Source organism: Budorcas taxicolor, chromosome 1 (genome assembly GCF_023091745.1).
Source record: "Budorcas taxicolor isolate Tak-1 chromosome 1, Takin1.1, whole genome shotgun sequence".
Lineage (NCBI taxonomy): Eukaryota > Metazoa > Chordata > Mammalia > Artiodactyla > Bovidae > Budorcas > Budorcas taxicolor.
The window spans coordinates 119,001,977-119,017,219 of NC_068910.1; the positions used below are offsets into that span (position 1 = coordinate 119,001,977).

Sequence of the window (15,243 nt, forward strand, 5' to 3'; positions counted from 1 at the left end):
TTCTCTGTCCATGGGATTCTTCAGGCAAGAACACTGGAGTGGTTTACCATTTCCTTCTCCAGGGAATTTTCCTGACCCAGGAATTGAACCTGTGTCTCTTGAGTCTCCTGCATTGGCAGGCAGGTTCTTTACCACTAGTGCCACTTGGGAACAGTGTCATAGGATAGTGCTCCCACATTAATAGTTTCTTCCTTATCCAACTTTATGTTCCATACCCCCTGGCTCCCTTTTCTAGCATCTGGAGATACAGGTCTCCATGTACTTTCCCAGATTCTGCTAATGCATGTGGTATGTGATCCCCATTTCAGGTGAGGGAGTGAGTGAGTGAAGAGTGAAGTCGCTCAGTCGTGTCCGACTCTTTGCGACCCCATGGACTGTAGCCTAACCAGGTTCCTCTGTCCATGGGATTTTCCAGGTAAGAATACTGGAGTGGATTGCCATTTCCTTCTCCAGGGGATCTTCCCGACCCAGGGATGGAACCCAGGTCTCCCACATTGTAGGCAGAAGCTTTACCATCTGAGCCACCAGGGAAGACCCACATCTCAGGTAGTCTGCTTCAAAAGTGCCTTGGTCCTGAAGGGGATCGGAGTTGTTTACCAGTTACTGCACCTTCAGCAGGCATCCTTTTATGGCAGGGTCATCTTTCACTGGCAATTTTTTTTCTGCTTAATGGAGCACATTTATATAATAATACTAATAACTACCATTTATTTGCCATATGAATGTTTGCCATATGATATGTCCAGCAATTTATGAATTATTAATTTTTATACATAAGCTTCAAGTTATGTTATAATTTTATAAATATAGAAACTAAATTTTAGTGAATTTCAATCCTTTACTCATGGCTATACACATAGCTAGTATTTAAACTAAGGTTAAAATAACTCAAAAACTCATAATTCTTTGTTTTTTTCTTTCAAATTTTATTGAAGTATAATTGATTTATAGTTATATATTCTGGGGTACAGCTAAGTGATTCAGTTATACATATTCTTTTTCATATTCTTTTCCATTATGATTTGTCACAGGATATTAAATATAGTTCCCTGTGCTATACGGTAGAACCTTGCAAAGCTCATACTTTTATGCTATGCATTGCTTAACTTAAAGAACTTCATCTTTTTCTTTTGGCCATGCTGTGCAGCTTGTGAGAGCTTAGTTCCCTGATCAGGGATTGAACCTGAGCCCCTGGCAGGGAAAACGCTGAGTCCTAACCAACTCGACCGCCAGGAAGTTCCTGAAATTCATCTTTTAAAATTTTTATTTACTGATTTAATTTATTTGGCTGTGGTGGGTCTTAGCTGTGGCATGTGAACTCTTATTTGCAGCATGTGGGATCAAGTTCCTTGACCAGGCATTGAACCCAGGCCCACTGCATTGGGAGCTCAGAGTCTTAGCCACTGGATCACAAGTTCAAGTTCCCTGAACTTCTTCTTTTTAAAATAAATTAATTCTGGGCCTGGTTTTCAATTATCAGGGCAGTAAGAAACAATGTAAGTTTTGCTTTGGGGGCTTCTCTCTCTTACGACTCTGTAAGACTTGAACTGGGGCAAGCGGAGATGAGCAAGTGACCTGGTCAACACCCATATTATCTTTGTCATTACCATTTTGTATTCTGTTGCGTGTTGCTTTTACACATGTTGGTCTTCTGTTGTTTTTCTGGCAGGAGTGTGCTGGGCCTGCTCAGAGATCTCTATTGTAGTGGTTCTTCTGGCTCACACAAGACCTGATGCTTCTCTCCAGGTCTAGATCCTAGAGGCCAACCTCAGCGATCCCTCTCCATCTCCCCTTTGGGACCCTGTGCAGCAGGAACATAAATCTCCTCTGCTTGCCAAAAATCCAACCCCATCTAGCTCTAGGTCTGAAGGAGGCTCATCCTCTCATTTCTTCCAGGTTTCTTTCTTTCCCTTCATCTCTCCTCTTCCCTTTTAAATGAAATTCAGCCCTATTGCTTCATTAAAGGTTTTATAAAACAGAAGTCGTTAGTTCTCTCCTGGAGCAAAAGAAATTCTTACATGCTAGGACTGAAAAATCTTGATTATTTTCTTCACGGTGGGGAAAGATAAAAATATACCAAAATCGCTTCCAGTCTTTTGAATTTTGTGCATCAATGAGAACAGAACAGTAAAAAAAGATTAGTATCTCAAATTATCCTGCCACAATTACAATACCTTGAAATTTGGTAAGCATATTAACTGACATCTGTTCAGTGCATAGAAGGTACCAGGCACAGGTGCTTTCTGTTTTGTTTGTTTTTGTTTTTTGACTTTGGCTTTGGTTTATTGACATCAGAGCACCCTTTGAAAGTAGTTAAAAAACAAAAACATACACAATGAGAACGGAACTGGATCCAGGCTGCTGCCACCTGACCCCACGAGAATTCCTCCAATCAAGCTGAATTTGTACAAAATGCAAGAGGAGAAAAATGAGGCAATCTGGTGCTGAGTCAGGGAGGAGTCAACTGGCAGAAGAGCAGTTGAAGGAGTGGGCAGGTCATGCCTCCTTCTTGTAAGTGTGAGTGCAAACTGCACTGCCCTGGGTGGGTGTCAGGATGGGTGTCCCATCAACTATTTTCTGCACCAGGGTTCCCTCCTGTCTGTTCCGCTTCTGCATGTGAACAAGTTTGCCTCCATCCAGCACATCACAGTGGATTTGACCTTCCTGTCATCTGCTGGTGTCTCACCAAACTCCATTCCCAGCTTGAAGCTGATCTCTGTGTTCTTGAAGATGCTGTGTGTTTTCATGGTGATTGTGTCTCCATTCACTTCAGTGATGTGGTAGGTTGGTCATGGTGGCAAAATCCACCCTGAGTGACTTCAGGTAGTCATTGAAATTCTTGCCGTCCACTAACTTCCAGATGCCCATGAAGGTGTCCGCCAGGGGGAGGCTGGGCAAGGCTGAGAAGGAGACAACAGAGTAGGCATGCAAGGATTCTGGGGCTGGCCCAGGGACTGTTCTAAGGTTGTTTGTTTTCTTACTTCAATTTTTCTTACAACAACACATGAGGCAGATACTTCCATTATACCCATTTTATACATGAGGATGCTGAGGTTTGAAAGGTTAGGTAACCTGTGCTAAATTACTGAGCTACTGAATAGTAGATCGAGAGTTAAACCTCAGGCAATTGACTCAAGCATTTCTGCTTGTATGCATTGTGGTATTTGCCTTTCATATTAAACACAGCAACTGGAATCAGATAGTTTGCTGATTTGAAAAAGCTTTTGTTTGGCTTTTGGTTTTTTTAAATTGAAGTATAGTTGGTTTACAATGTTGTATTAATTTCTGGCATACAGCAAAGTCATTGACATATATATAAATTATATAATATTAACTATTCTTTTTCAGATTTTTCCTATTTTAGGTTTCTACAAGATATTGAATATAGTTCCTGTACTATACAGTAGGACCTTGTTGTTAAGAAGTGTTTTTGAGTATAAATATGAAGCATTTTAGATGTGGCTCAAAAATTGAGAATTGAGTCCTTTCTTGCTTAAATTTGGACTAGACACTTAGAAGTGTTCTAATCACTCAGCTAGACAAATATATTTCAACTTTATGTTTTGACCTTCCACTGGTAATTTTGTAAGACAAACTTTGCTTCACCAATATTTGCTAAAAGGTTTATCGAGAAAAAATGGAGGTTATCTATATATGAATCTACATCCATATCTATCTGTCCATCTGTCACTATAAATTATTTCAGTGAAATTATTTTAGCCATTGACAACATGGTTCATTCTCTATTACTGAAATCACCATAAGCTAAGTAAAAGTACTTGATGAAAATCACAGACTCTTGTTCTCAAAATTCTTTTCAGAACTGACCAAAACTACCACATTAAAACAAGCAAAACATTAAAGCAAAAACAAGACCGGGAGCTGATTGTGGCTCAGATCATGAACTCCTTTGCCAAATTCAGACTTAAATTGAAGAAAGTGGGGAAAACCACTAGACCATTCAGATATGACCTAAATCAAATCTCTTATAATTATACAGTGGAAGTGAGAAATAGATTTAAGGGACTAGACCTGATCAACAGAGTGCCTGATGAACTACGGACAGAGGTTCGTGACATTGTACAGGAGACAGGGATCAAGGCCATCCCCAAGAAAAAGAAATGAAAAAGAGCAAAATGGCTGTCTAAGGAGGCCTATAAATAGCTGTGAAAAGAAGGGAAGTGAAAAGCAAAGGAGAAATGGAAAGATATATCCATGTGAATGCAGAGTTCCAAAGAATTGCAAGCAGAGGTAAGAAAGCCTTCTTCAGCGATCAATGCAAAGAAATAGAGGAAAATGATAGAATGGGAAAGACTAGAGATCTCTTCAGGAAAATTAGAGATACCTAGGGAACATTTCATGCAAAGATGGGCTCAATAAAGGACAGAAATGGTATGGACCTAACAGAAGCAGAAGATATTAAGAAGAGGTGGCAAGAATACACAGAAGAACTGTACAAAAAAGATCTTCACAACCCAGATAATCATGATGGTGTGATCACTCACCTAGAGCCAGACAAACTGGAATGTGAAGTCAAGTGGGCCTTAGAAAGCATCACTACGAACAGAGCTAGTGGAGGTGATGGAATTCCAGCTGAGCTATTTCAAATCCTAAAAGATGATGCTGTGAAAGTGCTACACTCAATATGCCAGCAAATTTGGAACACTCAGCAGTGGCCACAGGACTGGAAAAGGTCAGTTTTCATTCCAATCCCAAAGAAAGGCAATGCCAAGGAATGATCAAACTACCACACAACTGCACTCGTTTCACACGCTAGTAAAGTAATGCTCAAAATTCTCCAAGCCAGGCTTCAGCAATACGTGAACGATGAACTTCCAAATATTCAAGCTGGTTTTAGAAAAGGCAGAGGAATCAGAGATCATATTGCCAAGATTCATTGGATCATAGAAAAAGCAAGAGAGTTCCAGAAAAACATCTATTTCTGCTTTATTGACTATGCCAAAGCCTTTGACTGTGTGGATCACAATAAACTGTGGAAAATTCTGAAAGAGATGGGAATAGCAGACCACCTGACCTGCCTCTTGAGAAATCTGTATGCAGGTCAGGAAGCAACAGTTAGAACTGGACATGGAACAACAGACTGGTTCCAAATAGGAAAGGGAGTACGTCAAGGACGTATATTGTCACCCTGCTCATTTAACTTCTTTTTTTTTTTTTTTTTCTCATTTAACTTCTGTGCAGAGCACATCATGAGAAATGCTGAGCTGGAAGAAGCACAAGCTGGAATCAAGATTGCCGGGAGAAATATCAATAACCTCAGATATGCAGACGACACCACCCTTACAGCAGAAAGTGAAGAAGATCTAAAAAGCCTCTTGATGAGAGTGAAAGAGGAGAGTGAAAAAGTTGAGTTTAAGGTCAACATTCAGAAAACTAAGACCATGGTGTCTGGTCCTGTCTCTTCATGGCAAATAGATGGGGAAATAGTGGAAACAGTGGCTGACTTCATTTTTTGGGCTCCAAAATCACTGCAGATGGTGATTGCAGCCATGAAATTAAAAGACACTTACTCCTTGGAAGGAAAGTTATGACCAACCTAGATAGCATATTAAAAAGCAGAGACATTACTTTGTCAACAAAGGTCCATCCAGTCAAGGCTATGGTTTTTCTAGTAGTCATGTATGAATGTGAGTTGGACTATAAAGAAAGCTGAGAGCTGAAGTATTGATGCTTCTGAACTGTGGTATTGGAGGAGACTCTTGAGAGTCCCTTGGACTGCAAGGAGATCCAACCAGTCCATCCTAAATGAGATCAGTCCTGAGTGTTCATTGGAAGGACTGATGTTGAAGCTGAAACTCCAATGCTTTGACCACCTGATGCGAAGGGCTGACTCATTTGAAAGGACCCTGATGCTGGGAAGGATTGAGGGCAGGAGGAGAAGGGAACGACAGAGGATGAGATGGTTGGATGGCATCACCGACTCAATGGACATTAGTTTGGGTAAGTTCTGGGAGTTAGTGATGGACTGGGAGGCCTGGTGTGGTGTGGTTCATGGGGTCACAAATGGTCAGATAAGACTGAGCTACTGAACTGTACTGAACCACATTACAAAATAAAGTCAGAATCAGGAGTGACTTTTGTTGTGTTCTTATTTGCTTACATTTTTGCAGTGGTTCCTTGGATAATTTCTGCTTCCCTTCAGGAAGGATAGATTATGAAGGAATAAAAGCACTAAAAGGTTTTTTGAGAACACGTTTCGACATATACTATATGTAAATTGCCTGGCACAATGCTGGAACTCAATAAACATTAGTTAATTTCCATGCATTTCCTTAAAATGTGCTTCCCACTATGCTGTACACCAGAAAATAACACAATATAGCAAATCAACTATACTTCAATAAAAAAAAAATTGAAAGAAAAGAAATAAAAGGGTTCTTGGGATTCAGAGAATTAAGACTTTGACTTTTATGTTGGATCTTGTCATTTATATTCTTTCTTGCTTTTCTAGTCTTTGTCCAATAAGTGGTTTGCTGTCACCTTGGTAGAGACTGTGTAAGGAGAAACTAATGTCTGTAAAGTGATCTCTAGCACCTATTGGATTTTCTCCCATTATTTACCGCTTCCACAGGTGATTGAAGGTTGTGAAGAATACACAGGGATTCTTCAAGGTTACTGGGATGTCATCCAGTCAGCTGGGAAGGTCTTTGTCTTTGTGTTTCTCTGACTTACTCTGGCTCTTTCTGTCACCTTATAGTTGGAAGCTTGTCTTAGTCTATCCATTAGCATAAAGGTGTGCAGAGTTAATGATAAGTAAACAATATGCATTTTATGTGTTTTACAGGTAATTACCTTTCTTTTTCTTAGGTAGAACAATCTGACTGTACTTATAACTGTTATTTGAATACATTTTAAAAAATTGCTTTAGCCATTATTTCAAGCACTTGTAAAGTTGCCCCCTAAGAATCCAGCTAAAAGGTCTATGCATTTCGATTCATGGCAGTGCTTCTGGGCATTCTCCTGTTTTAGAAAAACATAAATACCTGCCAAGGTGCAATGGGCAGTTTTGGAAAAGTAATGACTACTCTGTTCCAATCAGTCTTATGCAAGTCTACTGTTTAATTCTCTGATCGGAAGCAATTGCGTGCAGAAGACAGAGAAAATCCCTCTGGCATGAAAGGCTGTTTCCCAGTACTGCTGCCCCATTCAGTAGATCACATTTGCACAAAAATAGTTTGACTTTCTCTGCATTGTTCCTCCTTCTCTATAAGAGAAACAATACAGCACTGTGGTTCAGTCCTTACATGAAACTGGGTCAGATCTTGCATTCTATCTTTAAACTGTGTGTGTGTGGGGGTGGGGGGGTGGGTGGGGACGGGGGTTGGGTGGGGGGGTGGGTGGGGATAGGGGTTGGGTGGGGGGGTTGGGGGGTGGGTGCTAAGTTGGTTCAGTCATGTCCAGCTCTTTGCAACCCCATGGACTGTTGCCTGTAATGCTCCTCTGTCCATGTGATTCTCCAGGCAAGAATACTGGAGTGGGTTGCCATACCCTCCTCCAGGGGATCTTCCCAACCCAGGGATTGAAACTGCATCTCTTACGTCTCCTGTGTTGGCAAGTGGGTTCTTTACCACTAGTGCCACCTAGGAAGCCCCTTTAAATTGTGTGATACCAGTCACATTTCTTAAGTGTTTTGAGCTTCAGCTTTCTCATCTATTCAGTTCTTAACTAAGTCATCTTACAAGTTAATTGACCAGCTCTATACACAAATGGACATACAGTAAACCATTGCATGGCCTGATTATTAAGATTATTTTTTCATTTCCATCTGCAAAATTGTTCTACAGTTGTCTCATGAATGCTTTAAGTTCCACATTTGAATGTAAATCCCTATAGCTTCAAGTAGATATTCAATATGGTCTATGTCCTTAGATGGGAAAGTTGATGAAAGCAGGTAGGAAGGAAATTGTAGGTCTTGGGCTACAATTGTTTCTTCTCATAGTTATGATGGAAACAGTGTCAGACTTTATTTTTGGGGGCTCCAAAATCACTGCAGATGGTGACTGCAGCCATGAAATTAAAAGATGCTTACTCCTTGGAAGGAAAGTTATGACCAACCTAGACAGCATATTCAAAAGCAGAGACACTACTTTGCCAACAAAGTTCCGTCTAGTTAAGGCTATGGTTTTTCCAGTGGTCATGTATGGATCTGACAGTTGGATTGTGAAGAAAGCTGAGCACTGAAGAATTGATGCTTTTGAACTGTGATGTTGGAGAAGACTCTTGAGAGTCCCTTGGACTGCAAGGAGATCCAACCAGTCCATTCTGAAAGAGATCAGCCCTGTGTGTTCTTTGGAAGGAATGATGCTAAAGCTGAAACTCCAGTACTTTGGCCACCTTATGTGAAGAGTTGACTCATTGGAAAAGACTTTGATGCTGGGATGGGTTGGGGGCAGGAGGAAAAGGGGACGACAGAGGATGAGATGGCTGGATGGCATCACCAATTCGATGGACGTGAGTTTGAGTGAACTCTGGGAGTTGGTGATGGACAGGGAGGCCTGGTGTGCTGCAATTCATGGGGTCACAAAGAGTCGGACATGACTAAGTGGCTGAACTGAACTGAACTGAACTGATAGTTATGGTGGGTTATTTTGAGACACCCATATTCTCTTACCAGGTTGCTGCTGCAACTAAGGACAAGTATTTGGAAGAATGGCTTTTGAGGTAGCAGTGCTGATCATAGTTATGGAATTTGATATTTTGTTTCTTGAGGCCAAGTTGTCTATGGAGCCAGTTGTTTGAAAGTCGAGCTCTGTTCTCATAACATCCACACTCTGGTTAGTGATTGAACCACTGCTTTCTGAAAGCTGTCGCTTTTGTTACAAGTTGAACTGCATGAAGAAAGAGCCAGAAAAGTCATTAGAGTTCATGAGTTCAGGGAGACCACAGAAGGGTTTTGACTGAGCTTTCTTCATTGTGCATGAATAGCTGCTAAGTTTTGAAGGCTTAGGATATTATGTGGTTTCTCAGACTGACTAAAGTTGGATGAATTATAACTTTAAATTTGCCAGAGGACAGGGTGACATTTTTTTCTTTTTTGATATTTTATTTTCAGTTTCAGTTTTTCTATTTCTAGATGAACTCCTTTAATCAAATGGAAGGACTTGAATATTTTCTTTTTTTTTATACAAGGAGACAAGAAGGGTCCAAAACCAAGAATGGTAAAAATATTTTCATATCTTGCTGATTCTGACCAAAAAGCCAAAAAAATATCAAGCCCCAAATGACCAATAAAAACATGTATGGCAGAAAGTGAAGAGGAACTAAAAAGCCTCTTGATGAAAGTGAAAGAGGAGACTGAATAAGTTGGCCTAAAGCTCAACATTCAGAAAACGAAGATCATGGCAACCGGTCCCATCACTTCATGGGAAATAGATGGGGAAACAGTGGAAACAGTGTCAGATTTTATTGTTTTGGGCTCCAGAATCACTGCAGATGGTGACTGCAGCCATGAAATTAAAAGATGCTTACTCCTTGGAAGGAAAGTTATGACCAACCTAGACAGCATATTCAAAAGCAGAGACATTACTTTGCCGACTAAGGTCCGTCTAGTCAAGGCTATGGTTTTTCCAGTAGTCAAGTATGGATGTGAGAGTTGGACTGTGAAGAAAGCTGAGTGCTGAAGAATTGGTGCTTTTGAACTGTGATGTTGGAGAAGACTCTTGAGAGTCCCTTGGACTGCAAGGAGATCCAACCAGTCCATTCTGAAGGAGATCAGCCCTGGGATTTCTTTGGAAGAAATGATGCTAAAGCTGAAACTCCAGTACTTTGGCCACCTCATGCGAAGAGTTGACTCATTGGAAAAGACTCTGATGCTGGGAAGGATTGGGGGCAGGAGGAGAAGGCGACGACAGAGGATGAGATGGCTGGATGGCATCACTGACTCGATGGACGTGAGTCTGGACGTGAGTTGGTGATGGACAGGGAGGCCTGGCGTACTGTAATTCATGGGGTTGCAAAGAGTTGACACGACTAAGTGACTGAACTGAACTGAACTGATATGACTTAAAGCAATGGTTTGTAAATAATGGATGACCAGTAACTCTTAACTCTTGTTGTTACTTGTCCTTGTACTGAATTCTCTTGGTATATACTATGAGTTTGATTAAATGGAATATTAATTACTCCACTTAACAAATGTGAGCACTGAGAATGAGAGGAGTTAAATAACTTGCATGCTCAAGAACGCTCACTGAGTAAACAGGCAGGATACATTGCAATGCAACCTTATTATGGTTAAATGCATGTTCTTACCTCCTACACTATACTTCCTCTCAGACCAGCATTTGAATTCATGAGTTTGTTCTAATCCAAGGTCTGATCCTCAGTTCTGTACACTTAAAAATGCGATCTGTCAGCATACCAAGAGTGGGTTTACTCTCTAGGTTCACAGAGACCAGTACATAATACAGAGAATTTATTTTTTAATTTGATATGTGTGAGTTAGTTATTTTTTTCTATGGAAAGTTACAAAAGCCCAGACACAATACAAGCTGCCTTATGCCAAGCAGACTAAACCAATATAAAAATTGTTGGCTTCCATAACTGGAAAGAACACTGTTGCCTTCAGAGATAGCTGGATTCAGATATTAGATTAAGTAGTGTAGATATAACCTATCTGTTGGCATTGTTTTCCTCTGCATTAGCTTTGTTCTTAGTCAAGTAAATACGGCAAAGTTGACTATGGAACTCCAGACTTAAGTTCTAGCCATTTAGCAGCTGCCATAAAGAACATGTCTCATTCCAAATATTTGCAAATAGTTCTAGTGGAAGTCTTGGGGCTGATTACTATTAGTCTAGATTTTGTCTCTTACCATCACCCAACCAACCACAGAAACTTGGATTTGTCTAGGCCTAAGTCAAGATCCCCTGGAGAAGGGAATGGCAACCCACTCCAGTATTCTCCTGTGGGAAATCCCCATAGGCAGAGGAGCCTGGCAAGCTACAGTTCATGGGGTCACAAAGAGTCAGACATGACTGAGTTACTAACACAAAAACATACACACAAAGTTACATTCCTAATTTTATGTCTGGAATGTTGAATCATCCAGCATGGACTGAAGGAAATAAAAATGCTTTCATCAAAAGAAGCCTGATAAAATGTCAACTCAGCAAGAAGAACAGGTTCTCATACAGCATGTCACACAATCTTAAATGCTTGGCATGAATAGAGGATTTTTCCAGGTGAGAAGTTGTTCATGGAAAGCTAAATTGCAAACAGAGGTTGTTCAGTGAGTATGGACCTGAACACAAATCCATAGTTGGTTTGAGGTTAAATTGTGTCGAGATATGATAGCTTAAAAATCTCCATAATGAAGTCATGCATGGAATAGATTTCAGAAAGGTGGAGTCTGTGGACCAGGGAAGAAATCCTCCTTGACTGCCATTAGTTGTGGGACTACTACAGGTCTTTCACCTCTTTGTTCCACCAATTTCTGTACTCCACACTGACTGTGTTAGTTAGGGTTCTCCAGAGAAACAGAATGAATAGTTATGTATTTATATTGGCAAATATAAAGAGAATTAATATAAAGAATCGACTCATGCAATTATGGACGCTAAAAAGTCTCAAGCAGTGGCCACAGGACTGGAAAAGGTCTGTTTTCATTCCAATCCCAAAGAAAGGCAATGACAAAGAATGCTCAAACTACTGCACAGTTGCACTCATCTCACACACTAGTAAAGTAATGCTCAAAATTCTCCAAGCCAGGCTTCAGCAATATGTGAACCGTGAACTTCCAGATACTCAAGCTGGTTTTAGAAAAGGCAGAGGAACCAGAGATCAAATTGCCAACATCCACTGGATCATGGAAAAAGCAAGAGAGTTCCAGAAAAACATCTATTTCTGCTTGATTGACTATGCCAAAGCCTTTGACTGTGTGGGTCACAATAAACTGTGGAAAATTCTGAAAGAGATGGGAATACCAGACCACCTGACCTGCCTCTTGAGAAATCTGTATGCAGTTCAGGAAGCAACAGTTAGAACTGGACATGGAACAACAGACTGGTTCCAAATAGGAAAAGGAGTACGTCAAGGCTGTATATTGTCACCCTGCTTATTTAACTTAAATTCAGAGTGCATCATGAGAAACATTGGGCTGGAGGAAGCACAAGCTGGAATCAAGATTGCCAGGAGAAATATCAATAACCTCAGATATGCAGATGACACCACCCTTATGGCAGAAAGTGAAGAAGAACTACAGAACCTCTTGATGAAAATGAAAGAGAGTGAAAAAGTTGGCTTAAAGTTCAGCATTCAGAAAACTAAGATCACGGCACCTGGTCTTGTCTCTTCATGGCAAATAGATGGGGAAACAGTGGCTGACTTTATTTTTCTGGGCTCCAAAATCACTGCAGATGGTAACTGCAGCCACGAAGTTAAAAGATGGTTACTCCTTGGAAGGAAAGTTATGACCAACATAGACAGCATATTCAAAAGCAGAGACATGACTTTGTCAACAAAGGTTCGTCTAGTAAAGGCTATGGTTTTTCCAGTGGTCATGTATGGATGTGAGAGTTGGACTATAAAGAAAGCTGCACGCCAAAAGATTGATGCTTTTTAACTGTGGTGTTGGAGAAGACTCTTAAGAATCCCTTGGACTGCAAGGAGATCCAACCAGTCCATCCTAAAGGAGATTAGTCCTGAGTGTTCATTGGAAGGACTGATGTTGAAGCTGAAACTCCAATACTTTGGCCACCTTATGTGAAGAGCTGACTCATTTGAAAAGACCCTGATGCTGGGAAAGACTGAGGGCAGGAGGAGAAGGGGATGGCAGAGGATGAGACAGTTGGATGGTATCTCTGACTTAATAGACATGGATTTGGGTGGACTCTGGGGGTTGGTGATGGACAGGGAGGCCTAGTGTGCTGTGGTTCATGGGGTCACAAAGAGTTGGAGATGACTGAGTGATTAAACTGAACTGAACTGACACAGTCTCAAGATATGCAGGGTGAGTGGCAAGGTAAGGACCAAGGAGAACCAATGATTTTGTTCCCGTATGAGTCCAAAGACCTGGCGCGTAGGAGAACCTATGGTGTAGTTCCATTTGGAAGGCTGGCAAGTTCAAGACGCAGGATGAGCCAAAGATTCAGTTCAAATCCAAAGACAGGGAAAAGTCAATGTCACATTTTGAAAGCAGTCAAGTAGGAGAATTTTCCCTTGCTTGTGTCAGTGTTTTTGTTCTATCCAAACTTTTAACTAATTGGTTGAGGCCTACTGATATTAAGGAGGGTAATCTGCTTTTCAGTCTACCTATTTAAATATTAATTTTATCCAAAAATATTCTCAGAGAAACACCAAAAATAACATTTGACCAGATGTCTGGATATCTCATGGCTCAGTCAGGTTAACATGTAGGATTAACCATCGGGCTAACCATTCCCCTTTTCTGCAAAGACACAGTGAAGAGCAGTTTTCCACTTTACTAAATGTTGATGATTGCTCACGTCTCTCTTTCTAAGATTAGAAACAAGGCAACTTGTTTAAAATTTTGAATCTGTCTGCTCTTTAATAAAAATTTTACAGGTGAGCTCTTGGCTTACTTCCTCCCGTGGCTCTCTGGTGTTTCTAATATTTAATTCATAGAATGCATTGCTTATTTCCAAGTTTTCAGAAGTCCTCATGGTAAAAACCATATTTAGTTTGTGCTAAATGAGAAGATTACATTCAGAAACCTAAGATCATGGCCTCTGGTCCCATCACTTCATGGGAAATAGATGGGGAAACAGTGGAAACAGCATCAGACTTTATTTTGGGGGGCTCCAAAATCACTACAGTTGGTGACTGCAGCCATGAAATTAGAAGATGCTTACTCCTTGGAAGAAAAGTTATGACCAACATAGACAGCATATTAAAAAGCAAAGACATTACTTTGTCAACAAAGGTCCATCTAGTCAAGGCTATGGTTTTTCCAGTGGTCATGTATGGATGAGAGAGTTGGACTGTGAAGAAAGCTGAGTGCCAAATAATTGATGCTTTTGAGCTGTGGTGCTGGAGAAGACTCTTGAGAGTCCCTTGGACTGCAAGGAGATCCAACCAGTCCATCCTAAAGGAGATCAGCCCTGGGTGTTCATTGGAAGGAATGATGCTGAAGCTGAAACTCCAATACTTTGGCCACTTCATGCGAAGAGTTGACTCATTGGAAAAGACTCTGATGCTGGGAGGGATTGGGGGCAGGAGGAGAAGGGGATGACAGAGGATGAGATAGCTGGAAGGCATCACCAACTCGATGCACATAAGTTTAGGAACCCTGGAAATTGGTGAAGGACAGGGAGGTCTGGCGTGCTGCAATTCATGGGGTCGCAAAGAGTTGGACACGACTGAGTGACTGAACTGGTCAGAAATGAGATGATATGGGCTGGGTGAGCAGGGGCATCATGTACAGTGAAGAGCTTCAAATCCAGTTAGTAGCCGAAATGGCTGCAAGTGGAATTATTAGTAAATGTGATTAAATAAAATCTAACAATATGGTTAAAATTTCATAAGAATAAAAGATGACTTACTAATGATATTAATACATAAGGTCGTTTTTTCATGTCACTAGTGTGTTACATTGAAAAATGTTTGGAAAGACATAACTTTCATTAATTTGGATTTGAAACACCCTATGTTATATTCTTTAGACATATAAAGAGAAAAGATATTTGTTTACTTTTATCAAAACCACAATAATTTCTTGGAATACATAATTATATATAATACATAATAATTATATAATAAAAGCAAAATAATATTTACTTTCTTGGAGGAGGGAAGGAGAAGTTATGGGTTTGAGAAGTCCAACTTGGTAGGGCTCAGAGATGTTTGCTTTATTTTTGTACTTCACGGCTCATATGTCATGTATTTTTTTATACTAAAACTATGTGGCATAAAAATTTATTTATTTTTAATTGGAGGATAATTGCTTTACAATGTTGCATTGGTTTCTGCTATACATCAGCGTGAATCAGCCATAGGTATACATATGTCCTCTCCCTCATTAGCCTCCCTCCAACATCCCACCCCATCGCACTCCTCTAGACTGACCACACTTGATCTCCCTAAGTCATACAGCAAATTCCCACTGGCTGGTGAGCTACAGTCCATGGGGCTGCAGAGTCAGACACAACTGAGCAATGAGTGACTAACACTTCCGTCTAATGTGTATGTTTCAATGCTTCTCTCTTAACGCGTCCCCCTGTCCTCTTCTCCTGCTGTGTCCACACGTCTGTTCTCTGTGTCTCTGT

The 15,243-nt window shown here is 40.6% G+C and overlaps 1 pseudogene; it reads right to left on the reverse strand.

The window, feature by feature from the left end:
- Positions 1 to 2,496: 2,496 nt before the first annotated feature.
- LOC128052424 (fatty acid-binding protein, heart-like) lies at positions 2,497 to 13,641 on the reverse strand (annotated as a pseudogene).
- Between the last annotated feature and the right edge of the window lie 1,602 nt (positions 13,642 to 15,243).